This window comes from Tamandua tetradactyla, chromosome 10 (assembly GCF_023851605.1).
Source record: "Tamandua tetradactyla isolate mTamTet1 chromosome 10, mTamTet1.pri, whole genome shotgun sequence".
NCBI lineage: Eukaryota > Metazoa > Chordata > Mammalia > Pilosa > Myrmecophagidae > Tamandua > Tamandua tetradactyla.
The window spans coordinates 45,570,508-45,598,325 of NC_135336.1; the positions used below are offsets into that span (position 1 = coordinate 45,570,508).

Genomic DNA, 27,818 nt, shown 5'->3' on the forward strand with positions numbered 1-27,818 from the left:
TCTCATCTGTCCGACTCTGGACCCTGATCTTCTGTTTAAAAAGGGGAAATGAGAAGATTTACTTCCTCACACCTCAGCTGCACTCTCTATAATCTAAAGATAATGAAAAAATGGCACATCAGAGAGTTCTCCACTGGAAGAAACTGTAAATAAGAAATTGGAAAAAAATTTTCCCTAGGCTTTATAGATAATAATTTACCTATATAACCGAACAATTTTGAATAATATTATGGTGCCAGTTAAGTTACATAACCATTTAAGAGCATTCAGAGTTTTTGGGGGGGGTTTTGTATGGGCAGGCACCAGGAATTGAATCTGGGTGTCTGGCATGGCAGGCGAGAATTCTGCCACTGAGCCACCATGGTACCGCTGAGCATTCGGAGTTTTTTAAAAAGAAGGAATTGAATTTTAAAACATAGATGTGAGCTTTTGAATAGCTAAAAATTGTTTGTGGCAGCTCTTTAAACTTGAAATGAAAAAGCCACTTAAGCCTTTTTCAGGGTAAGTTATTGTATTGCATCGACTGAAGACGTGAACATCTTGCTGAATCTAGAAGAGTTTATTTTACTGAATACTTGCTGGATGAAAAGGGAGCAAAAGAAACCATGGCACTGCCATTTTCCAATGATATAGTAGCTCATCAACTTAAAGATTTAATTGCAAACTGAAACAGAGTTAATATCTTATCTGGAAAATTGTCTTTTACCTTAGAAATGAATGAATTTACACACATCTGTGCTGATTTAAAGCTATTATGTATCCCCAGGAAAGCCATGTCCTTTAATCCTCATTCAAAATTGCTGGGTAGAATCTTTTTTATTGTTTCCATGGAGATGTGACCCACCCAATTGTGGGTGTAAACCTTTGATTAAATGGTTTCCATGGAGAAGTGACTCCACCCACTCAAGGTAGGGTTGCTTACTGGAGCCATTTAAGAGGGGACCATTTTGGAAAAAAGCTCAGAGCCACGAGAACCACTAGAACCCACAGAGCCACTGACGAGAAAACTAGCAGATCTCGGTATGTGCCTTTCCAGCTGAGAGAGAAACCCTGAACATCATTGGTCTTCTTGAACCAGGGTATCTCTCTCTGGATGCCTTAAGTTGGACATTTCTGTAGCCTTGGTTTAATTTGGACATCTTCATGGCCTTAGAACTGTAAACTTGCAACTTAATAAATTCCCCTTTCTAAAAATCATTCTGTTTCTGGAATATTCCATTCTGGCAGCTTTCAAACTAGAACACTGTCTGAAGTTGCTATTTTGATTGTATTCATCCAGTATGAGCACCATCTAAATCATTGAAACTCTTCAAATAAATGCTTTACAACCCGAGTCGTACTGAAACATTCAAAGGATACAATAAATTTTTTTGATCTCATGGTTTTTCCTAGAACAACTATGTTGAAATTTGTACTAATGGTACAATAGCAAAGGTGGATAAAACCTGCTGATGCCTTAAAACAAACCAAGGCAGTGGCAACAAAATGAATGAATAGTCCTTGTATTTTTCACCCCAACCACTTCCAGAAGGAGAGAGGGGGATGGGAGTCAGTTTCACTTCAGATGTCCTCTATGAATCAATAACAATTAGTAATTTTATTAAATCTTGACCCTTGAAATATACATATTTCTAATATTCAACAATATGTGAAATATATATAAAAGCTTTGGATGCATCCTGAAGTATGCTGATTGTCTTCCGGAGAAACACTTAATCTATTTATTAGGATGGACTATATGACACTGCCATTTGTTCTAATCAAATATTTGTGCTGAACTAGTCACTGTTTTTCATGGAACACTAATTTTACTTGAAAATGACTGAAAAATTGTAGTTATTCAGACTTGGTATTTTTCAAAAATGAACAAAGCAAGCCCATCATGTCAAGGAAAACAACTCTCAATATTCATTGCCAATGATACAATTCAAGCTTTCAAATAAAAAGGAGAATTTTATGAAACTTCTGACACCATGAGCTTGAAGTTTCCCAATTCTTGATGACTTTTCTGATAAGATCTGTGGTGATGTATTATTAACAAATGTGATTTTTTAATATTATATAATGAAATGTGGCAACATTTGGAAGATTTGCATTTGCATTACTCAGTGAACCCATCTTTTCCAAATGAACAATGCAAGATGTTAAAAAATCATACCAAGTGCAAGAGACCAGTGGATTTTAATGTATATACTTCAAAAACATATTGTAACACTCAGACTCCTCACTTATCTATTTTCTGAGAGTTTTTAAGAATTATAAGGTATTACTATAACTTTTTTTAGTACACACACTACATGAGTGTTATATCCTCAAAATGGTGAAGTTAAGGCTTGCCACTTACTCCAATAATACAGCTTTTACTCAAAACATTTTAAAATTTTTAAATTTTTAAATTTCTGTTTTATTCTGTGTTCACTTTTTAAATATACCTAATAGTGACTATTTTTTCTCTTTTTTAGAGTATAATTGATTTGAGGAGAAAAACTCATTCAGAATAATAAAAATAGTGCAGAAAAGGGGATAGTTTTTGTCCATTTTAAGTGCAGAAGTGGTGCTTTTTATTGACTAAGTCAGAAAGAAATTCCAAAATACGAATTTGAATAGCAACATTACTGGTTTAAGCATCTAGCAATGGAAAAAACTGAATCTAATAAATAAAAGTATGGGATGTATGTTTTAAAATACTCTATTTTATAGCCACACTTTAAATAAAGCAATAACATGAGGTTCCCATATTTTAGGACTGTGATTTTTACCTAGCATCATTTAACTGATTTAATCATCCAATTTAAAAATCTGTGCCCTTGTATCTACTGAAATTCAAACCATTTTAAAATGTGACAAATGAACTTCAGGCAAGTTGGCAACAGTTCTGGCACTAAAAATTGTGATTGTTTCTTATGTTTACATAAGCTGCTTAGTACTGAATTCTACCAAGAAGAATTCTTCCTAAAAAGAGTGCATCATTATTTACCCTAACTTCTACAACCTGTGACATCAGATTTTTAAAGGGCTATATGTGAACTATGATATTGTAATTTTTCTAAGCATTTTAAAAGGGTAAGAAATAACTTTGTTATTGTTATTTTAAACAGATGAGTTGTGCTGGTTTGAAAGGATTTTGTTCCCTAGGAAAGCCATGTTTTAATCTAAATCCTATTTCATAAAGGTAGAATAATCCCTATTCAATACTGTATGTTTGAAACGGAAATCAGATCATCTCCCTGGAGGCATGATTTAATCAAGAGTGGTTGTTAAGATGGATTAGGTGACAACATGTCTCCACTCATTTGGGTGGGTCTTGATAAGTTTCTGGAGTCTCATAAAAGAGGAAACATTTTGGAGAAAGAGCAATTCAGAGAGAGCAGAGCAGAATGACACAGCCACAAGAAGCAGACTCCACCAGCCAGCGACCTATGGAGATGAAGAAGGAAAATGCCTGCCGGGGAGCTTCATGAAACAGGAAGCCAGAAGAAGAAACTAGCAGATGGTGCCGTGTTCGTCATGTGCCCTTCCAGATGAGAGAGGAACCCTGACCGTGTCCACTATGTGCCTTTCCAGATGAGAGAGAAACCATGACTGTGTTCACAATGTGCCTTCTCACTTGAAAGAGAAATCCTGAACTTCATCAGCCTTCTTGAACCAAGGTATCTTTTCCTGGATGCCTTAGATTGGACATTTCTATAGACTTGTTTTAACTGGGACATTTTCTCGGCCTTAGAACTGTAAACTAGCAAATTATTAAATTCCCCTTTTTAAAAGCCATTCCATTTCTGGTATATTGCATTCCGGCAGCTAGCAAACTAGAACATAAGTAAAAAAGATTTTTTTTTTTAATTCAATGATAGAATATAGACAATGTCATATCATTCAACCTAATAGTTCCAGAATGGACTAATAATTATTGAACACCTAATTCTAGAACCTGTCCCTCCTCTCCATATCTAATTCCACTATCCAATACAGTCTTTCATCTCATACTTGAGCCAAATGATCGCCCTTCCTCATCCAGCCATCCCCTCTGAAAATCTATCCTCTAGACTGCCATTGGCTTGTCTAGGTCGCCTTTATTTAAGAATCCTTCGGTTGCTCTCTATCATCTTTAGCATGGAGTCCAATCAGAGAATGGCAGAGGTGTCTGTGCCCTGCCTCCCTCACATGCCTCATCTTCCTCTTTACCATCAGTAATACCAAACTACATAAAGCTTCCCACAGCTCTGGGACTTTGCTCCTGCTGAAAGTTCCCTCTACCCTTCATGACCCGGCCAATTCATGTTCACCTCCCTCAAGATCCAGCTTAACAACCAACATCCCTGAAGCCGTCCCTCACCCTTCCTGGTCCCCACCTTCTCCTCCAATCTGGGTTATGGGCCCCTCCTCTGTGTCCCCATACAGACTTCCATCATAGCTCTTAGGTTGGGCTGAAATTACCAGTATGAATTTGTCTCCTCAACCCCATTATAAGCTCCTGGGACATGTATCCTTTTAAGAAGGCAAGTACTTATATCATTTAGTAAGTAGACATTCAGTACATGTTTAACTGAATGGTGCAAATAAATGGAAAAGCTTTCCAAATTACTTTATGTGCAAGACTACACAAACATCAAAATAGACCCTTTGGCCCTCTCCCCTTGTTGTCAGTACCTGGATTATTAAAAAACTATTTTTCAAATACTTTTAAAGATAAAATCAAGCTCTCTTTTGCCTTCGTTCCTCTCAACTTTATAAAGAATATAAAATGCTTTCAGGGCTTTTTTAAACAGCATTTTATGTGATATATTGATTTGCTGGATGCTTTCCCTGAAAAAATATGTTATTCTCTCTTTTATTTTTTTTTTTTTTTGACATGTCAAAACACTTAAACTTCTCGGTGTTATAATAGATGCAAAAATGTAGAGGAACAAATTATATCACATTTTTTAAATTCCATTTATTCTTAAATATGGTATTAACTTTGAAATGGCAGGTACTTTTCTGTGTACTGGGAGACAGCAGTGAATCAAAGACAGAAAAATCCTAACTTCTTGGAGTTTACACCTGGAGGTATGAACACTTCAATCACAGACTCAGAAATTATTACTATTACCAAGATACCGAGATATTCAGTTCCACTGAGAACTCACAGGCTACACAACGGAAAATCTATAACATCTGGCCTCATAAACAATGGCACAGACAGCTATAGTTAGTAAGATCCATAAACTGCTTCCCTCCAAAAGGCATAGCATTCTTTAGTGTAAATAACAGTTATAAGCTCAGTCTGGAAAGACCAAAAGTTGTCTTCAAAAATAATTTTCCAGCTCCTGATAGTAACAAATTATTAGCATCTGACACTAATTGCATCAAGGCAAAGTTAATCCTAGAGGGTTCCTGAAGATATTTCTCTGGAGCTTTCTCTTCTGTGACAGTGTCAAAAAAAGTGCCATGTCCCACTTTGTCCAATCCACAAATATTTTCTGAGCACCTGATATACTGGGTGAATTGTTCCCTGGGTTAAGTAATTCACCTGTTTTCCAGAAGATGCACAAAGCCTGTCCTCTAATGGACGGGCAGGAGACGCTTCTTGCACAAGTCAGGTTACACAGCTAAATATCCTGATTAATTAGCTAGATGCCCTGTAAAGAGAAGCCGTATCACAGCAGCACTACGGTATCCTGAAATACCTTCTCAGCATCACATCCTTCTAGTCCAGGAAAATAAAACCCATGTATGTAAACAGGGAAATAAAACAAATTTGTCTTCCCATTTAACATTTTATTTCTGAAGAAATGAAAATATTTTCCATTTGACTTGGGAAATATTCATACACAAAAATGACTCATGCAAAATCTTATGGTATATACAATAGAATAACGTTTGGTGGTGGTCTGCAGGGCTACCCAGTGTGCCACATTCTCTAATATGCAATGATCAAAGCTCCCATAGACCATCCACACGAAACAAGTGCACTTCCTAAAATTCACCCAGTCACATAAATTGTTTTTAGCGCATCTGGATGTTTCCTGGTTTGCATTTATAATGATGGTCTTCATCCATCAGAGACATAAACACAAAAATCAAATTATATATGAGCTATGCTCAAAAGGACAGAGCATTATAAATTCTCTCCTTTCTTTGCATTCTTGACAACAGAAGATTTCATTTCCACACATAGGAATGAAACCACCGTCATCAATACTGAATGCGAGAATACTGTCACTTCTTGCCTGCTTTAAAGGACATTAAAATATGAACTGCCTTAAACAGAAGGGTGAAGAAATTATTCTCTTCTCTACTATAAAAAACTCCATATTCTGGAAGTTATCTGTTTTCAGGAAGAAAACACTGATAAACTAATTCACACTATAATGTAAATGAGAAACTATTGCTTACTTTCCCGGGAATATTTACTTTTAAAGAAGAAAAAAAAAATTCTAAAGGCAATTAACCCCAAAGGATTGAAAATGCTGTAGGTGAATTTAGGTACCTATAGTAAATAAGTTATGAAGATCTTTTTTGACAAGAGAAAACTCTTCACTCCTCCCTTGTATAAAGCTTTATACAAGGTCTAACATTCTGTAGCAAAGACATGAAACAGATAAGAAACTTCCAAGCATTATTCTATGTTCCTTTAGGTATTGGCTTAAACATCCTTTCTCAGAAATTTAAATTTGGAGCGTAGGTTAATTTGAGTGTAATGCCTTACTAACAAAAAAAATGGAATACAGTACCTATAAATGCTCAGTACACAGTTCCTAAATAAACACATTGATTTACATATTGTCATATTTTTCAAAGTTCTTCCATATCCATAATCTCCTTTTCGCTTACTTTTTTAAGATAACTAACAGACATATGTCAAATTGGATAAGGAATGAGAAGAATGTAATTTTGTACTTTATAGCCCACATTTTTCAAGAAAACTTTTACTTCCAGAACTTTTGATTCAGAATCTAAAATATGAGGATGTTTTTATTTTTCACATAAGTCTACAGGGGTTTATTTTCAATTTCTATAAATAAGGGTAATAGTACAGACAGACTACTTATAAAAATATTTAAAAGTTGAAGAGAGAAATCAACCTAGATCATGTACAAAATAGATATCATTACCAACAAAATAAAAAATTATAGACCCACAATCTAATAATACTTTGAAATATTGATAAAGTTAATAACTATCATTACTTAATGTTCACCATATACTGATACTATGTTAGGTACTTTATATACATTATCTCTCATGTCAGTAAATTGCTGGGAGAAGGGTCAAAGATTGAGGTGAAATATGCAGTTATGAAGTCTTGCCAACCCAATCCATGCTAGCAGACAAAATACAACAAACATGTATAACTATGAATAAGGAAGAATTTTATGATTGAAATGACAATTTGGAATTTGAATTAATTAATGAGGAAATATCATTAAGAGAGTTACTAAAAGACTCCCAATCACTTGTGAATTTCATACACAGCTAATGACAATTATCCATTCAAATAATCTTCTCACCTCCTCTCACACTGCTTTTGCATACATGTTCTGGACACTTAAGGACAGAGGTTGGCAAAGCCTGTAAGCAAAATCCAGCCTGAGTCTGTTTTTGCACAAATTGTGAACTAAGAATGGTTTTACATTTTTAAATGGAAACGTGTTGAAAGGTTATATAAGTGCCCATTTCATATCCACCGTCTTGTCTCTTGGCCCACAAAACCTAAAATATTTACCAGTTGGCCCATCAAGAAAAAGTTTGCCAACCCCTGCTTTAAGCAAAAGTGCTTGGAGACACAGTAGTGCCATGGATTTGGAGCCTGTTAACTCAGCTCTACTACTCACCAGCTATGTGACCTTGGGCAAGTCCCTTCATCTCTGACCTCAATTCACTCACATATAAACTGGGATACTAGTATCTAAATCAAATTGCTAAGATCAAAAATGATAACTCACAGTATATGTAAATTACTTGGCATCTCAGACACAAAATTAATTTCCTTCCTTTCCCATAAATTATGACCATTGAGTAAAATTTCTAGCCCACTTATGTGTGTGGTTTGGGGGCTGGAGATAGGAAGGGCCAGGATCAGATTATGAATCAAACAAAAACCTGTATAGTCATACTTGTGTCTCTATAGCATTTTTTTTTCTCAAGTACTTTCACATTTAGTGCATCAAACTAGCTGGAAGGAGCTCAATGTGTTTTTAAAAAAAAACACACAATTGTAGAATTTGTAAATCAGAAAAGTATTACATTGAGGATTTCCTCAAAACACACTAAATTGGCCATAAGGTTTAGTTAACAGGGTCTCCTATTAACTTCCTTCCATATTTATTTCCAAAAAGCATGCTCAAAATTTCATCTCTTAACCTCATTCTGGATTTTACAGACTTGTTCTGTTGCTCTGTTGTGCCCACTCCCTATCAGCCTATATCATCCCGCACTGTTCAAAAGTTCTATAAAATTCTAGCAAACAGGGTCTGAGGAGCAAAACACAATCCTGCTGTAAGACGCAGAGGACAGTTTAGAAACAGTCTTCTAGTTTTGTGTGTTTGGTTGATTTTAACTCTTGAAATCTTCAACCTATGATCCTCAATCCTTTTTCTTCCCAGCACACCTGACAGGTATAATCCTCAAAATGGAGTTATGTAGCCCTTTGAAAACACTTTTCCAGTGACTTTAATAGTCATTGAAGGAGGACATCCCCATCTGTTGGAGAACAATTGCTTTAAATTATTTTACCCAATAATTTTAGTGCCATTTGCATCATTCAGATTACTTGAAAAAGAAAAGTTACTTGAAAAGAAAAGTTTCATGAATCTTCACCTATATGAAATACAAGCAGATTCAGATTTATCTTTGATTATGATTCCCTAAAAAAAAGGAGGGAGGAGGAGGAATGGTATTTGCCCTTTTGTTTCTGACATTTCATTCAACCACTGTCCTCAAGGTGTATTTACTTAGTTGCATGATTCACAACTTCATTCCTTCTCGCAGTTGCTCAGTAGTCCCTTGTATGTATACACCACAGTTCGCCCTTCCATTCCTCAGTTGTTGTACCCTTAGGCCACCTCCATCCACTGTGAATCCGAACACTGAACACACAGCCATAAACACCAGTGAGCAAATGTCTATTCATGTCTCCATTTCCAGTTCCTCCAGGGTTGCAGGACCATATGGCAACCCCACCGCTAGCCTCCTCCACAGGAGTACTCCAAGGTGGAGTTCCACCACACTGTACTCCACGGGGCTACATCTCTCATTTCCCTACCAACAGTGAATAGGTCGTCTCTTTCTCCACATTTTCTCTAAACTTGTTTCTCCCTGTTCATTTTTAAACTGTTTTATTTGCACATCACACAATCTAAACCTAAGCAAATAGACATGCCTTCACCACCATAAACTATATGAAGACATTTCCTTTTCTTCTGCAAAGAATCCATACCCCTCCCCCATACCCCCTGCTTGCTGACATTTAGTTTCGGCATCATGCCTTTGGTACTCATATGGACTAACTATATTATACAAACTCAGAGAATTGAAGTCCAGAGCACGGGCTATCAGGTTGGGGCCTGTTGTAAAAGTTCCTAGATTGTAAGCACTTAAAGCAGTCACATCTATTCTGGAGTTAACCACTATTTCCAAATTCTGAGATGCTATGATATTTGCGTATAACCTGCTCATTCCCTGGAACTTCGGATATATGTGTGACACCTGAGACTCAGAGTTACAGCTCTGAAGCTATGAAAGTCAGCATTACCCCATACAGAAACTGATTAAAAAGTTGAAAAAGTGACTTTGACTAGAGACATGAATGAAGCTGATCTGCACAGGACTAAGGTAAATCAGAATAAAGGATAAAGGATGATATGGTCTATATTTTAAAACTTCAACTTCTGTGTGAGACCAAAGGAAGAGATGTGCACTTGGTGCAAAAAATATATTTTTGGTAGTGCATTAGCTAATTTAACGTGTACGGTCATTTTATTTGAACACCATAACTACAGGGAATTTTGAATAAGGAATGAGATCTTTTTGGTATGCACAGGTTAGTGTAATGCCCTGATACATCCTAGAGCAATCTGGGCAGAGAATAAAAAAGTATTTGCAAAGTTCCCTTAGGGACTTGGGAGAAAGGAGGAAATATTAAACTTCCCCATCTGGGGAATTCCTGATATTTTCACAAGCAGTGGGGACTCAGAACTCAATAGATAAACTCACTGCCCTCCCCCCCTACATGTGACAGGACTCCCAGGGAAGAGCCAGGAACTGGCATCATGGGATTGAGAAAGCCTTTTTGACCAAAAGGAGAAAGAGAGAAATTAAACAAAATAAGGTTTCAGTGGCTGACAGATTTCAAACAGAATCGAGAGGTTATCCTGGAGATTATTCTTATGTGTTATATAGATATCCCTTTTTAGTTTATTATCATATTGGAGTGGCTAGAGAGAAGTACCTGAAACTTGAGCTGTGTTCCAGTAGCCTTGATTATTTTTTTTTCTTTTTATATTTTTAGCATTTACAACATGAACGTGTGATTGTGAAAACCTTGTGGCTGACACTCCCTTTATCCAGGGTATGCACAGATAAGTAAAAAAATAAATGAATAATGAGGAACAGAGGGGTAAAAAAAAAAAGGATAGATTGCAATACTAGTGGTCAATGAGAAGGACAGGTAAGGGGTATGGGAAGTATGGGTTTTTTCTTTTTATTTCTTTTTCTGGAGTGATGCAATATTCTATAAATGATCATGGTGATGAATATACAACCATGTGATGATATTGTTAGCCACTGATTATATACTTTTGATGGACTGCATGGTGCATGAATACAATAAAAATATTAAAAAAAAAAAGAATTTTAAAAAAGAAAAAACAAATAGGCTAAAACAGGGAGAGGGAAGAGAGAAAAAACCTTGAAGGAGCCTTTGAACAAGAATGGCTAGTCAAGGTCATCAGGGCCAGTGTAGGGCACAGACACCCTGCCTGGAGGCTAAACCACTTACAGGGGTTGGGAGGGTGGTAAAAAAAGCCAGCACAGTCACCCAATTTCAAGCCAAAAGACCACCACCTGAGTGAGTCATCTACAGAGAAGGGTGGAGCCAACCAACCCACCACCAGGCACCTCCCTGGGAGAAGGAAGGGGAAAAGAAAACCTGGAACAAGGAGGATGGAGCGGGAATTGGAAAACTGATCTGCAAAAGCAAATGACCCCATATTACTTATTGCCTCTAGCCCTTCATCTTTCTTTCCTTGCACAGGTGCCTGCATGTCCTCTAACATGTGTAATTAATAAATTTCCTACCTACTTACTCTAAAAAAAAAAAGCAATATCTAACAATCTTATAAAAATTTACCCATTCATAAATTCATTCAATAAATATTTACTGAGGACCTATGATTTTCCAGGTTTTAGGAATCCAGTACTGAACAAAAGTCCTCATGGAGCTTACATACTATTGAGAAATAAAGACAATAATCAGATAGGTATATAGTATAATGCTGGGTGCTGATAATGCTTAAGAAAACAAAGCACGGTAAAAGGAGAGAATGAGAGGCCCTATTTTAGCTAGAGAGGTCTCAGAAAGTTTCCCTAATACTTTCCAAACCTATGTGACAATGAAGCAGTTTGAAATCTGAGAATTCTTGTCTCTTGTCCTTTTCGAACTCTGAGCAACCTCACCCACTCCTACAAGTTTGACTCTGACCTGTAGAGCCTCCAGATCACAAACTTCAGCTCTGAGGCTTTTCTGAGTTCTGAATTCCATGACAAGTATATAATAACAGAGGGGAAACTCGCCATATTTCCCCTCTGGCCCTCAACTCCCTGAGGTGGTTTGAAGCTGTATGTACCCAAGAAAAACATGTTTTTAAATCAAATCTATTTCTGGGCATGTGAACCCACCGTGAGTAGGTCCTTTGAATGAGGTTACTTCAGTTAAGGTGTGTCCTACATCAGTCAGGATGGTTCTTAATCCTATTAATCCTATAATAAAGGAGTTCTTTATAAGAGAATGGAATTCAGACACAGACAGAGAAAGTCATGGAAATGAGGAGCTGAAATAAACAAAACCCAGAAGAGAAGGGAGGGACCAGCAGATGTCACTATGTGCCTTGCATGTGGCAGACGAGACAAGGATCTCGGGCAGCCAGTCCTAAGAAAAGCATTGCCTTGATGACACCCTCAAAACTGGAAGCTAGGATAGGAACAGAAGAAAACTATCCTCAATATGATTAAGGGAATATATTAAAACCTACAGTGAGCATCATCCTCAATGGGGAAAGACTGAAAGCTTTCCCTCTAAGATCAGAAACAAGACAAGGATGCCCATTGTCACCATTATTATTCAACACTGTGCTGGAAGTTCTAGCCAGAGCAATTAGACAACAAAAAGAAATAAAAGGCATCCAATTGGAAAGGAAGAGGTAAAATTCTCACTGTTTGCAGATGACATGATACTATATGTCAAAAATCCAAAAAAAAATCTAAAGCAAAGCTACTTACTAGAGCTAATAAATGAGTACAGCAAAGTGGCAGGGTACAAGATCCACACCCAAAAATCAGTAGTGTTTCTATACAATAGCGATGAGCAATCTGAGGAGGAAATCAAGAAAAATATTTACAATAGCAACCAAAGTAACCAAATTTACAATAGCAACCAAAAGAATCAATTATTTAGGAATAAATTCAACTAAGGATACAAAACACCTAAACACAAAAAACTATAAGGAACTGCTAAAAGAAACCATGGAAGATTGGGGTTCTTGCACCCTTGGGGGTGCAAGGGTAGTTCAGTGGTAGAGTTCTCACCTGCCATGAGGAAGACCCCAGTTCGATTACCAGCCCATGCACTTCCCGAAAACAAAACAAACAGGCAAACAAACAACAAAAATTCAACAAATGGTGCTGCAATAATGAGATATTCACATGGGAAAAGAATGAAATGTGACCCCCGCCATACAGCATACAAAATAAAAAGAAATCATGGAATACTTAAAGAAATGGAAGGGCACATGTGTTCATAGATTGGAAGACTACATACACTTAAGATGTCAATTCTATCCAAACTGATTTATAGATTCAATGCAATACCAATTAAAATCTCAACAACTTACTTTGCAGAAATAGAAAAACCAACAACCAAATTTATTTGGCAGGGAAGGGTGCCCTGAATAGCTAAAAATATCTTGAGAAAGAAAAATGAAGTGGGAGGTCTCACACTCCCTGACTTGAAAGCATATTACAAAGCTACAGTGGTCAAAACAGCATGATACTGGCATAAAGATAGATATACTGACCAACTGAATAGAATAGAGTGTTCAGATATAGACCCTCTCATCTATGGACAGTTGATCTTTGATAAGGTAGTCAAGCCAACCCACCTGGGACAAAGCAGCCTCTTGAACAGATGGTGCTTGGAGAACTGGTTATCCATATGCAAAAGAATGAAAGAGGATCTGTATCTCATACCCTATACAAAAATTAACTCAAAATGATTCAAAGACCTAAACATTAGAGCTAAGACCATAAAACTTTAAGAAGAAAATATAGGAAATATCTTATAGAACTTGTAATAGGAGGGGGTTTCCTAGACCTTACATCCAAAGCATAAGCATTGAAGAAAGAAATAGATAAATGGGAACTCCTCAAAATTGAACACTTTTCTGCATCAAAGAACTTTGTCAAGAAAGTAAAAAGGCAGCCTACACAATGGGAGACAATATTTAGAAACCATATATCATTAGTATCCAGAATTTGTAAAGAGATTCTTCAACTCAACAACAAAAAGACAAACAACCCAATTTAAAAATGGGCAAAAGACATAAACAGACATTTTTCAGAAGAGGAAATACAAATGGCTAAAAGAGACATGAAAAGATATTCAACTTCACTGGCTATTAAGGAAATGCAAATCAAAACCACAATGAGATATCATCTGATACCTACGAGAATGGCCATTATCAAAAAAAAACAGGAAACATCAATGTTGGAGAGGATGTGGAGAAAGAGGCACACTTATCCACTGTTGGTGAGAAGGTAAAATGGTACATCTGCTCTGGAAGGCAGTTTGGTGGTTCCTCAGAAAGCTAAGTATAGAATTGCAATATGATCCAGAAATCCCATTACTAGGTATATATTCAGGGGATCTGAGGGCAAGGACACAAACGGACATTTGCACATCAATGTTTATAGCAGCATTATTTATGATTGCTAAGGGATGGAAACAGCCCAAATGTCCATCAACAGATGAGTGGCTAAACAAGCTGTGGTATATACATACAATGGAATATTACACAACTGTAAGACAGTATAAAGTCAAGAAGCATGTAACAAGGTGGATGAACCCTGAGAACATTATGCTGGGTAAAATTAGCCAGAAACAAAAGGAAAAATACTGTATGGTCTCACTAATATGAACTAACATTAATAAGTGAACTTTGAAAATTGAAGTTAAGAACACAGGTTATCATGAAATAGAAATAGGGAAAGATTGGGTAAGTGATGTTGAAGGAATACAGATTTTACAACAGGGCTGATTGTAAAAAATCAGAAATGGACATCACAATACAACCTGATTGTACCACAATAACAGTAGTACTGAATGAAACTGAATGTGAGTATGATAGAGTGAGAAGGGTTTGGGTCGCGTATGAAAGCAGAAGGAAAGAGAGGATAAAGATTGAGACGGTATAATTTAGGAATGCCTAGAGTGTACAATGATGGTGATTAAAAAATGTCTTTGCATGAGCAAGAACAAATGAATGTCAATATTGCATGGTGTTGAAAATAGATGGTATATGGGAAAAAGTACAATCAATGCAAGTTAGGGTCTATAGTCAACAGTAACATTTTTATGCTTCCACTGAATGTAACAAAGGAGTTCTGCAAAAACTAAATGTCAACAGCAGGGGGTATGGGAAAGGGGTATAGATCCTTAGTGGAAGAAAAGGAAATATCTTCAGAGAGATTATGGTGGTCAAGGCATGTCTATACACTTATGTTGGATTGTGTGTTGTATATGAATAAAACTGTTTAAAAATGAACAGAGAGAAGTAAGTACTAGAGAAAATACAGAGAAAGAGATGGGGGAAAAAAACTGTAAGCTATCCCGCTACTTGGGACATACCCCAAAGATCTGAAAGCAGGGATGCAAACAGACATTTGCACACCAATGTTTGTAGCAGCATTATTCACTATTGCCAAAAGATGGAAACAACCCAAATGTCCATCAGTGAATTTATCCATTAGATAAACTGATATACAAAATGTGGTTATGCACACAATGGAATATTATTCAGCAGTAAGAAGGAAGGAAGTCCTCAAGCATACAAACAACATGGATGAACCTTGAGGATGTTCTAGTAAGTAAAACATCAGACACAGAAGGATAAATATTGTATGATTTCACCAATATGAATTATTACTAACATGTAAACTCTCAGAAAATATAGAATATAGGTTACTAGGAGACAGAAAGGCACTACAGAATGGACAGGGATTCTTTAATATGTGCAGAACGCTTAACTAGGTTGAACTTAAACATTTGGAAAAGGACAGAGGGGATGGTAGCACATTCTTGTGAGAATAATTAACAGTGCTGAATGGTGTGTGACTGTGGTGGAAAGGGGAAGTTTGAGTCACATATGTCACCAGTAGGAAAGCTGGAGGTTAAAACATGAGAATGTATAACACTCTGAATCTTGTGGTGAATAATGTCCATGATTAACTGCATAAATATTAAAAAGTTCTTTCATGAACTAGAACAAATGTAAGACACTATTACTAGGAGTTAATAATAGAGAGGTTTATGGAGGAAAATGTACCTATTGCAAACTATGGACTATAGTTAACAGTAACATTTTAATACTCTTTTATCAACAGTAACAAATGTACTATACCAATACTATGGATCAGTCATGGGGAGGGCAGTTAATGGGTATGAGAGGATCTTGTTTTTCTTTTTTTTTTCTTTTCTGGAGTAACAGAAATATTCTACAATTGATCATAACATTATATGCACAACTATGTGATGATACTGAGAGCCAGTGATTGTTTACTTCGGATGATTTGTGTGGTGTGTGAATATATCTCAATTAAACTATATATTTTTTAAAAGTGTAAGCTAATAATTTCCCATTATTTAAACCTGACCTAATGAATAACCTTGAAATTTGGAGGACTGGCAAACATAAGTGAGATATGGGGTAGAGAGAACATTTCCTGTAACACTGCCATTACCACACATTCCACCTCCTGACTGCTACAGACTGTGTCTCTGACTGCAATTGTCACTCTGCCCTAGATTTTGACATTAAGTGTCGTGTTTAAAAACTCCTTTCTTTTCTTAATGCTGGATGTCGTTCGACACAACAGGTAGAAAAAATTATTTTTATTGCCTATTTAAAAGCTATGAAACAGGGCCACGGTGGCTCAGTAGGCAGAGTTCTCGCCTCCCATGCCAGAGACCTGAGTTTGGTTCCCAATGCCTGCCCATGTGAAAAAAAAAAAGCTAAAAGCTACAAAACATTATCACAGAAAAGCTGGAAAAGTCCATAATATATCAGCCTCCACCATCCTTCAGCTATTTCCAATTAATTTATCATGATACTAAAGACACCAAGGGTAAGTTCAGCAGCCTTGTCCAGGGATCTCTTTCAGTTTTCTCACTTCCACATGTCCCCCTAATTAAACCCATCTCCTTTGCCCATGGCAGAGATACAAAACAGAAAGTTCTTATAGCCCTTAAAATAGCTTTTCATAAATTAAAAAACAATTACTTGAGTAATTCTTTCATGCTTTTTTCCACTCTGGATTATTTGTTCAACCAAATTTCATGGTGTGATCTTGTGCTACACTGCAGAATTCAGGGAAGGAGGTAGAGGAGAGGAAGTAGGGTGAAAATCAGAAACTGGCACAATTCCGATTCTAAAGGTGTTTTGCCTTGAGTTAATCTTCATTCACAAGTCCTAATTCCCACCTCTGTGGATCACCTTTGTAGCTGTGGCTCTTCTAAATGTGGAATGCCATTGGCAGTGGTTTGCATTTTCAAAAGGGTCCAACCTATATGGAAAATAAATGAATTACCTCAGCAATGGTCACAGGAGTTACAGAAGTCATAGGAGTTATATGGTCATAGGAGTTACTCCCAACCACACACTTGTTTGTAAGCCAAGAACAAAGGACTTGCCTTATTCCCATAAAGAGAAAGAATTCAGCATGTCTCACACCAAGTCCCAGGTGAGCAGAGTCAAGAGGTGGAGGCTCCCTTCTTCTGCCAACCCTGCACTGGTGGAACAGAGACTCTACCTTGGGCCAGGCACACTGAGAATACTGAGAAGGCCCTAACAGCCCTTCCCCCAGCTTGTAAGTTAGTGGTTCTGCACCAAGGGCAGCAAGCTAAGAGGCTCCCAGGCTACTGTCAGCCCCCTCCACCAAGAACTCAGCTCCCAGAGTGTGCTGTCACTCAGACAGAAGCTTGCTACTGTCCTCACCCTCAGCTCTAGAGACCCCAGCCCAGAGATTGTGCCTGGGAAGAGAAACCTGGCTTCTCTTCTAGTCTCTTCCCAATGGAACGGACTTCATTTGCAACAGAGCGTTTAAACATAAGAAAGCTCTCAAAACAGCAGAAGAGATTTGTAGCTCTAATGAAGCTACAGCCCATTAGCTGTAGGCCAGCTAGTTTGCAGAAGAGAACAGGGAAATAAAACATCTGAGAGAAGCCCTCTGGTGTCAGAACAAATAACAAACACAGATCTCAAAAAAACTATTCCATTGAAGAAGCCACAATTTCATCAGACCAGACTGTAGAGGAATTTTCACCCCAGGGCACTGTAAGCAGTAGAGCAATGGCCAGCCATTGGTGGAGTTTAACCACTGTGTGCGGTCAGGGGAAGAGCGAGAGGGGGTCCTACAAGTACCACCATCATCCCAGGGGGACTGCAGGCTGACCAAAGTGCACCTCCCTGAGGAGCAACATCAGACATAATGCTGAGATGTATAGATTTCACTAAAATAATCCAATCAGTCACGAAACAAATAAACAAGCAAATAACAGTAACAGGCCCTGGAGGGGTTGGACTAGTACCCACAGTTGCTACAATATGGTATCTAAAATGCCCAGTTTCCAACAAAAGCATATGAGACATGCAAGAAAATTGGAAAGTATGACCCATATACCAGAAAAAAAAACAGGCAAGAGAAACTGCCTGAGAGCAACCAGATGCCAGATTTAACAAAGATTTCAAAGTAGTTACTAAACATTTTCACAGCCTTAGAACTGTAAACGTGTGACTTAATAAATTCCTCTTTTTAAAAGCCATTCCATTTTTGGTATATCACAATCCAGCAAGCTAGAACATTGGGTTTACACATTAATAGATGTAATATTCTAAAAGTAATACTATAAAAAGGGGGGAGGAAATAAAGCTATATAAGAATAATATTTCTGTATCTCAATGGTATGAAGGTTGCATCTATCTGAAGCTGCTTCTGATACCTTAAGATCTATATAGTAAACACTAGAGCAGACACTAAAAAAAAAAACAAGAAATGCAATGAAAAATTGTTAATGAAATTAAAATGCAACATTAGAGAATATTTACTCAATGCAACTGAAAACAGTTAAGAAGGAATAGAGGGAAAAATAAGATGAGACATCTGTGGGGGGGAGTAAGATGTAAAATAATAACATTAAATGTGAACAGATTAAACTATTCAATCAAAACAGATTGTCAGACTGGATAGAAAAGCATAATCCAACTGCATGTTGTCTATAGGAGACACACTTCAGATTCACAAATACAAACAATAAACTGGATAGAAAAGCACAATCCAACTGCATGTTGTCTATAGGAGACACACTTCAGATTCACAAATACAAACAATAAAAGTGAAAGGACAGAAAAAGATTATCATGCAAACATCAACCACAGGAAAGTTGGAGTGGCCTTACTAATACCACACAAAATGGACTTTAAAACAAAAAAATGTTACTAGAGGTAAGGAACACTTGATAATGAAAAAAAGGTCAATACATCAGGAAGACAGAACAATTGTAAATGTATACGCACCCAAGACAGAGCACCAAAATACATGAAGGAAGAACTAACAGAAATGAAAGGAGAAATAGACAATTCAACAATAATATTTAGGGACTTCAGTAGCCCACATTCAATAATAGAACAACTAGATAGAGGAGCCACAAGGAAATAGAAGATTTGAACAACACTATAAAGCAACTACATTAACAGATACCTATGGAATACTCTACCAAAAAGCACAAAATATATATTCTTCTCAAGCAAGCATGTAATGTCTTCCAGGAATAAAAATCTTGATAAATTTAAAAGGATAGGAATAATACAAAGTATGTCCTCCAACCACAATGGATGAAATTGGAAATCCACGGCAGGGAAATTCACAAATATGTGGAAAATAAACAGCAATCTCCTAATTATCCAATGGGGCAGAGAAAAAAATCAAAATGGGAATCAGAAAATATTTTGAGATAAATTTAAATGAAGACACAACATTTCAAAATTTATAGAATACTGCTAAAGTAGTGATTAGAGGAAAATTATAGCTGAAAATGCCCAAATTAGAAAAGAACAAATTTCTCAAAGCCATAACCTAACTCTCCACCTTAAGACACTGGAAAAACAAGAGCATATTATTGTTTCTTAGAGCAAGCAGAAAGAAGGAAATAATAAAGACCAGAGTAGAAATTAATGAAGTAGAGAATAGACAAAAAAATACAGAAAAATCAATGAAACTAAAAGCTGGTTCTTTGAAAAGATAAAAAGAATGGATAAACCATTAGCTAGTTTGACGAAGAAAAAAAAAATCAAATTATTGTAAAGAAGGGACATTTCTACGAACCTTTGGGGAAAAAAGGATTATAAGGAATTCTATAAATAATCGTATGCCAATAAATTAGCTAACTTAGATGAAATGGACAAATTCCTAGAAAGACACAAATTACCAAAGCTCATTCAAGAAGAAATAGGTATTCTCACCTGCCATGCTGGAGACCCAAGTTCAATACCCAGAGCCTGCACACGACAAAAAAAAAAAAGAAGAAGAAGAAGAAGAAGAAATAGGCACTCTGAATTGGCGAGATTGAATCAGTAATCAAAAATTACCCACACACAAAAAAAGCCGAGTGGTAAGGAGATAGAAACAGTGTAGATTGGATAATTGGTGCTGAAGGAATACAGATTGTGCAAAAGGACTGACGGAAAAATTCAGAAATGGATAGCACAATACTATCTCACTGTAGCACAATAATGTAAGTACACTGAATGAGGCTGAACAAGAGAGAAAGATAGAGCGAGGAGGGCTGGGGGCACATATGAAACCAGAAGGAAAGATAGACAATAAAGACAGAGATGGTATAAGCTAGGAAAGCCTAGAGTAAACAATGATAGCAACTAAATGTACAAATTTACAAATGTTTTTGCATGAGGAAGAACAAAGAAATGTCAATATTGCAGGGTGCTGAAAACAGATAGTCATTTATAATGATACAAAATATAATACAAAATTTATATTTTGACTAGTGCATTTCCTAACATAACTTATATGGACAGGTTAATGGAACACCATAAGTACATGGAACCTTGAATAGGGCATGAGATTCTGTAGTTTTGTCCAGTGTGATGCCCCAATAAATCCCAGAGTGATTTGAACAGTAAATAAAGAAGTATTTGCAAAGTTCCCTTGGGGGAATGGCGAGAAAGGGGGAAAATTCAACTTCCTTCCCCATTTGGAGAATTCCTGATATTCTCACAAGCAATGGGAACAACCAAATCAATAGGCCCAGCCCTCAATCTTGAGGTTTATTCATATGAAACTCATGCCTGCAAGGATAGGCTAAGCCTACTTAAAATTAGGCCTAAGAGTCATCCCCAGAGAACCTCTTTTGTTGTTCAGATGTGGCCTATCTCTCTCTCAGCCAACATAGCAAGTAAACTCACTGCCCGCCCCCTCTCTATGTGGGACATGACTCCCAGGGGTGTAAACCTCCCTGGCAACGTGGGACAGAAATCCTAGAATGAGCTGGGACTCAGCATCAAGGGACTGAGAAAATCGTCTCTACCAAAAGAAGGAAGAGAGAAATGAGACAAAATAAAGCGTCAGTGGCAGAGAGATTTCAAACACAGTCAAGAGGTTATCCTGGAGGTTATTCTTACACATTATATAGATATCCCTTTTTAGTTTAAGGTATATTAGAGAGGCTAGAGGGAAGTGCCTGAAACTGTAAAGCTGTGTTCCAGTAGCCATGTTTCTTGAAGATGACTGTATAATGATACAGCTTTTGCAATGTGACTGTGTGATTGTGAAAACCTCGTGTCTGATGCTCCTTTTATCTATGGAATGGACAGATGAGTAAAAAATATGGTTTAAAAATAAATAAATAATAGGAAGAACAAATGTTAAAGCAATTGAGTAAACTGACATACTAGTGATCAGTGAAAGGGAGTGATAAGGGGTATAGAAAAAAAGGGGGAACAAAGGTTAAAATATATTGGGTAGATGGAATTACTAGTGGTCAATGGGGGGGTAAGGGGTATGGTATGTATGAGTTTTTTCTTTTTTCTTTTTATTTCTTTTTCTGGAGGGATGCAAATGTTCTAAACAATGATCATGTTGATGAATATACTACTGTGTGACGATATTGTGAGCCATTGATTGTACACCATGTATGGAATGTTTGTATGTTAAGAATGTTCATGTTTGCATGTTGTTTTGGCTTGTAAATTAAATTAAAAAATTAAAAATAAATTAATGTAATGTATCATATCAACAAAATAAAAAAACAAAATCACATGATCTTCTCAATAAATGCAGAAACAGCATCAAAAAAATCCAATATTCTTTCATGACAAAAACACTCAACAAATTGGAAATAGAGGGAAACTTCCCCAAAAGCGTCTATGAAAAACCCACAGTTAATATCATACTTGGTGTCGAAAGACAAAGCTTTCCCACTAAGATCAGGAACAAATCAAGGACGTCCACTCTTGCCACTTCTCTTCAACATTCTAGTCAGGGCAATTAGGCAAGAAAAAGAAATTAAGGGAATCCAAATTGGAAAGGAAGAAGTAAAACTATCTCATTGACAGATGACTTTATCTAATAAATAGAAAACCATAAGGAATCCACTAAAAATCTACGAGTAAATGATGAACTACAGTTAATAATATAATTATTAAAATGTTCTTTCATGAATTGTAACAAATGTACAGCACTAAAGCAAGGTGCTTACAGGTGGTTTGAAACTGTATGTACTTCAGAAAATTATGTTCTTAAAACTAATCCATTCCTGCGGGTGTGGACCCATTGTGAGTAGACTCTTTTGGTAGTAGGATCTTAAGCTAAGATGTGATCCACCTTATTCAGGGTGGGTCATAATCCTCTTACTGGAGTACTTTATAAGAGAATGAAATTCAGACAAAGAGAGAGAAAGCCAGGGAAGAAAGAAGCCGAAAGCAACAAAGAGAAGGGAGAGACCAGCAGATGCTGCCATGTGCCTTGCCCTGTGACAAAGGAGTCCAGGATTGCCAGCAGCCAGTCTTCAAGAAGAAAGCATCATCTGATGATGTCTTGATTCGGACATTTCCATGGCCTCAAAACTGTAAGCTTATAAGTTAATAAATTCCCATTGTTAAAAGCCAACCCATTTTATAGTATCTGCTTTCAAGAGCTAGAAAATTAAAATAGTGTTACTAATAGGGTGGCATATGGGTATTCTGTATTTTATGCATTATTTTTCAATAAACTTAGAGCTTTTCTAATAAAAAAATCTATTAGAACTAAAAAATGAGGTCAGCAAAGTTTCAGGATACAAGATCACAAATGAACAATCAAAAAATGAAATCAAATGAATTCACTCATTATAGCATCAAAAATAAAATATGTAGGAATAAATTCAACAAAAGAAGTGCAAAATACATACTCTGAAAGCTACGAAATTTATTGAAAAGATTAAAGACCTAAATAAATGGGGAAACAACCCACATTCATGAATTAGAAGACTTAACATTGTTAAAATGATAATACTCTCCAAACTGATCTTTAGATTCAGCATAATCCTCTATTAGAATACCAGCTGACTTCTCTGTATAAATTGACAAGTTGATTCGAAAAAAATTGTATAGAATTCCAGGGGACCCAGATTTAGTCAAAACAACCCTGAAAAAGAAGTATAAAGTAGGAGGACTGACACTTCCAAATATCCAATTTCAAAATGTATTTACTCAAAGCAATGGTAATCAAGACATTCAGTGGTACTGGCACACGGATAGACATATAGGTTAATGGAATAGAATTGAGAGTTCAGAAATGGAATAGAATTTAGAGTTCAGAAATAGATCCATACATCGATGGCCAACTGTTCGCTAACAAAGGTGCCAAGACCATTCAAAGGGGAAATAGTCTTTTCAACAAATAGTGCTGGGACAACTGGAGAGCCATATGCATAATAATGAAGTTGGATTCTTCCCTCACACCATATACAAAACTTAACTCAATATGGATCAAAAACCTAAATGCAAGAGTAAAACCTATAAAATTCAGAAGAAAACCTAGGGGTAAACCTTCATGACCTTGGATGTGGCAAAGAATTCTTAGATAAGACGCCAAAAGTACAAGCAACAAAAGAAAAAATAGATTGGACTTTATCAAAATTTAAAATGTTCATGTTTCAAAGGAAGAGTGAAAATAAAACTTACAAAATGGGAGAAAATATTTGCAAATCATATATCTGATAAAGGACTTGTATCCAGAATATATAAAGAACTCTTACAATAATAAAAAGACAAATAAAATTTTTAAATGGGCAAAGGATCTGAGTAAACGTTTCTCTAAAGAAGCTATATAAATGGACAACGAGCACATGAAAAGTTGCTTGGCATTATTAATCATCACAGAAATGCAAATAAAAACCATGAGATACCACTTTACACTACTAGAATAGCTAAAGTCAAAGAGTCAGAAAACAACAAACATAGATGAGGATGTAGAGATATGAGAACCTTCATACACTGCTGGTAAGAATGCAAAATGGTCCAGGCACTTTAGAAAACAGTCTGACAGTTCCTCAAATGATTAAACATAGAATTTCCATATGACCCATCAATTCTACTCCTAGATATATACTCAAGAGAAGTAAAAACATATGTCCACATAGAAACTTGGATATAAATGTTTATAGAGGTACTATTGGTAATAGTCAAAAGTTAAAACAACCTATACATCCATCAATGGAAGAATGGATAAACAAAATGTGGTACATCCATACAATGGTGTATTATTCAGTCGTAAAAAGGAATGAAGTCTGAAGCACACTACAACATGGATGAACTTTAAAAATATTATGCTAATTGAAGTCAGTCAGTCACAAAAGACCATTCATTTGAAAGTCCAGAATAGGGAAATCTGTAAAGACAGTAAATAGATTAGTGATTGTTCAGAGCTAGTCTGATGAGAAAGAGTCAGGGGGTAGGGAGATGATAGATAAAGGAAACAGGGTTTTTTCTTGAGGTGACAAAAATTTTGTAAAATTGTGGTGATAGCCGCACATATCCATGAATATACTGAAAACCATTGAACATATTAAATGGGTGAAATACATGTCTGTGAATTATACCTCAATAGAACTGTTAAATTATATATGAAAAATATAATAAGGCAATGATGCAAACACAAGCAAGACAGAGACAACTGACAAGAGAAAAATCTTTTCAACCTCAAGTGAGTAAGTATATACACAACATTGACAGCAAAGTATTTCAATCTTTTTTTCATTATGGCCTCCTAAGGAGCTTTTCTAGATATATTTCCTAATCATCCCACCGGGACAGCACAGATATCCTATGTACTTGTTTATGTACTTGATCCTTTGAAGGGCCACAACCAATGTAATAACTAAGACTTTCTTGCCCCATACTCCCCACTCCACCCCGACAAATAAACAATTTCATAAATTCTGGAGTAATAGCATCACAATAAAGAATGTATGATTTACAATATTAGTCACTCTACAAAACAGGTGCCTCAACCAACAGCAAATGTGAATGAAACTATCATAGGACTGGTATGCACACACACAAATAAATGCTAAAAAGTGTCTAAAAGGCTTGTGCCAATTTTAAAACAGTGTCTGCACACTTTAGAGCAACTGAACAAAAAGTAAGAAATTCATTTTTAATGTTTCCAAATATCTGGAAGTTTGGCAGTGAGAAGATTATAACATCGAAGTGATTGACAAATTTTTGAAAAGTATAATTCAAATATTTGATATCATGTACAGAAAAAGTAGCATTAGCATCTAACATAACCATGCCAGAATTTATTTTCTTACATAGTAATATTAAGCATGCAGATTAATAGATAATTTTCCTTATTCACTGGAACTTAACATGCCTAAGAAGTTTGTTACTCAAAGTATAGTCCTTGGACCAGCAACTAGCATCACTTGGAAGCTTGCCAAAAATGCAGAATGTCCCCAGACCTACTGAAACAGGATTTGCATTCCAGTAAGATCCCAGGTGATTCTTACATACCTGAAGTTTCAGATGCACTGCCTTAAAATACCTATATCAATATTCTTCCTTAATTGTTCATAGCACTTTTTTAATTGCTCATAGTATTTTATTCTTTAAACTTCCTAAATAGATGTATTTATTCTTCTACTCTCCCTATTCTACAGACCCTTTAGGATATGCAAATTAGAAGAGAATCAAGTGAGATATATTTTTTTAAGTCACATGAGATGTAAAACATGCAAATTTCTATCCCAAGGGCTACCTCTGAAAGAAGTTAATTCAAGTCATTTATTAACTCTTTCTGCAATAGCAAGGATGGCTGAAAACAGGTGAATGGGTTTGGCAGGTCCCTGCAGCTGCCACCTTCAGAAATGGCAGCACTGGGCCCTTCACCAGAGGTGTGACTACAAATGCCCTTCCAAGCCTCAGATTTCCAACATGGAAGAAAATGTCCTGAGAGGCGCAAGGCAAAAGGCAGTAGGCTGCCCCTTTCTTTACAATCCCAATGCCCTGTCCAAAACTAACTCTGTGAATAAGAGGCTGCCTATTTCCCATACATCAGCCCAACCAGCCATCAATTCCACCATGATAGCTTTACTCTTCTGGGGTCTCAAAGACTTTGCTGTGGTATTCTTAAAATGTGAAAGGGTTACAGGGGTTATCAATGAAAACTGCAATTATCAGTTAAGTCTGTGCAGGGAATAGCCGGCAGCCAGGTGTGAGCTGGGGAAAAAGAACCTTAGAGAAATCAGAGCCCTGGAAAGAGGATGACCTCTCCTCACTGGACCATTGTTAATATACCACTGGACCGGTTGGCAAGGGCACTGCCTATGGAGACACACCTCCTTGGATTCAAACTCACTTACTATCTCAGTGACCCTGAGCCGACTGCTCAGTCCCTCTAAACCCTAATTTCCTCATCTGTAAAATGAGGTTCCTTATAATGCCTACCTCAAATGCCGTCAGGAGGGCTAAATGATACCTCTTTGGAAGGCTCCCGAAAAAACTCTTTAATAAATGTTAACTTCCTATCTACTGAAACTTCCAGGAGCAGTAAAGCATTTTCCTTCCACTATGGTTGGAAGGAAAGTGTCTTACCTCTCAGTCCCAATTTAAAGAAAAAGGAAGTGCTTTAAGCAGAAACCACTTCTGATATCTAACTTTAATGAGCCTCTTCACCAAAACTGCGGGGGGAGGGGGGCGCATGACGCTCTCCGAGCCTGTTAAAAGATTACATAATACTGAAACTGTCAGTCAGGAGAGAGCTGAATTCCCCTCTCAGATGTGTTCATGTGTCCCCACTCCCATAGAAAACAGCAATAATGGTGAATACGTATCCTAGGGTGGAAATTCAACCAATTGATTAAGAAAATGCTAACCCACCAACAAATCTTTGTTCTCAAGAGACCCTAGTAAAATGCCTATAGTAGTAAAATTCATAGTCATTTTCAGGCAACTCAAAAATTTGTTAATTTAAGTGATACAAGAATCCCAGGAATCTTAGAACACATCCCAGTGCTCAGTTTGACTACATCAGGGCCCAGGTAGCACCTGGGATCCTACTTGGTTTGAAACGTTGGCCCTTCTCACCCTCAGGAGTTCAGCATCAGGTCAAGAAAGCCAAAAGATGAAGCTCAGCCTGCCCCTCGTGATCTTCCTGTCAACCTGGGGAAAGAGATCAAGAGGCAGCCAGTTCAGTGTCAGCTGTGGGCCAAAAGAAAATGGTCTTCTCATCTCAGGAGCAAGTCACTGTTGGTCCCAGAACAATACGGATCAGTTTTGTCCTCATTAGTGCTCTCCATCATGTCTCAGCTTCTAGAGGGCTTCTTCTGCCCTCCGAGGGAGAAATGTTTCAGGATGAAGTACGAAGAGGTGAGGAAAAGCCTGTCTCTCGTGACCACAGTTGTGAACACCACCCCCATACTGGAAAAGATACTGCTGAACACTGACTATTACATGTGCTGTGCCCTGATTTCTCGTGCCAACTTCTCTCAAACTGACTTCTCCCTGGCCCCAGTGCTCCATGCCAGTACGCTGCCTCTGTGTGTCATGAACCTACACAAAATAACGTTAGAAAGTGGATGGAGAGAGGTGGTACATCACACGTTACATTCTGAGGCCAAATAAAATGGCATTTAGATTACCTGTGTGGCTGATCCACTTCTCTCTCAGGGATCCCTGAGGATGGTGGAAGAGCCTTGAAAAGTTTCTCTCTTTTTACTGTCTATATAATCTGTTTTTTTCTTTTACTAAAAGAGTCAAACAATATTCTACCTGGCTAGATAATGAATTTCTTTA

General features: G+C 36.9%; 1 protein-coding gene and 1 long non-coding RNA gene across 3 annotated transcripts in view; one reads left to right on the forward strand and one right to left on the reverse strand.

Annotated features, from left to right (window-relative positions):
• Window positions 1-27,818, reverse strand: part of NFKBIZ (NFKB inhibitor zeta) — a 43,933-nt gene that overhangs the window by 15,056 nt on the left and 1,059 nt on the right. The window contains exon 2 of one of the 2 annotated variants that reach the window (XM_077118508.1): window positions 27,111-27,185. The gene's annotated coding sequence lies outside the window, so the exon portion shown is untranslated. Of the gene's footprint in view, window positions 1-27,083; window positions 27,186-27,818 lie in introns of both variants that reach the window. The other variant, XM_077118507.1, reaches the window with a different exon arrangement.
• On the forward strand, window positions 288-27,573 carry LOC143648445 (uncharacterized). Its single transcript, XR_013158554.1, has 3 exons — window positions 288-1,020; window positions 10,490-10,549; window positions 27,117-27,573. It is a non-coding gene; the product is annotated as an uncharacterized LOC143648445 (long non-coding RNA).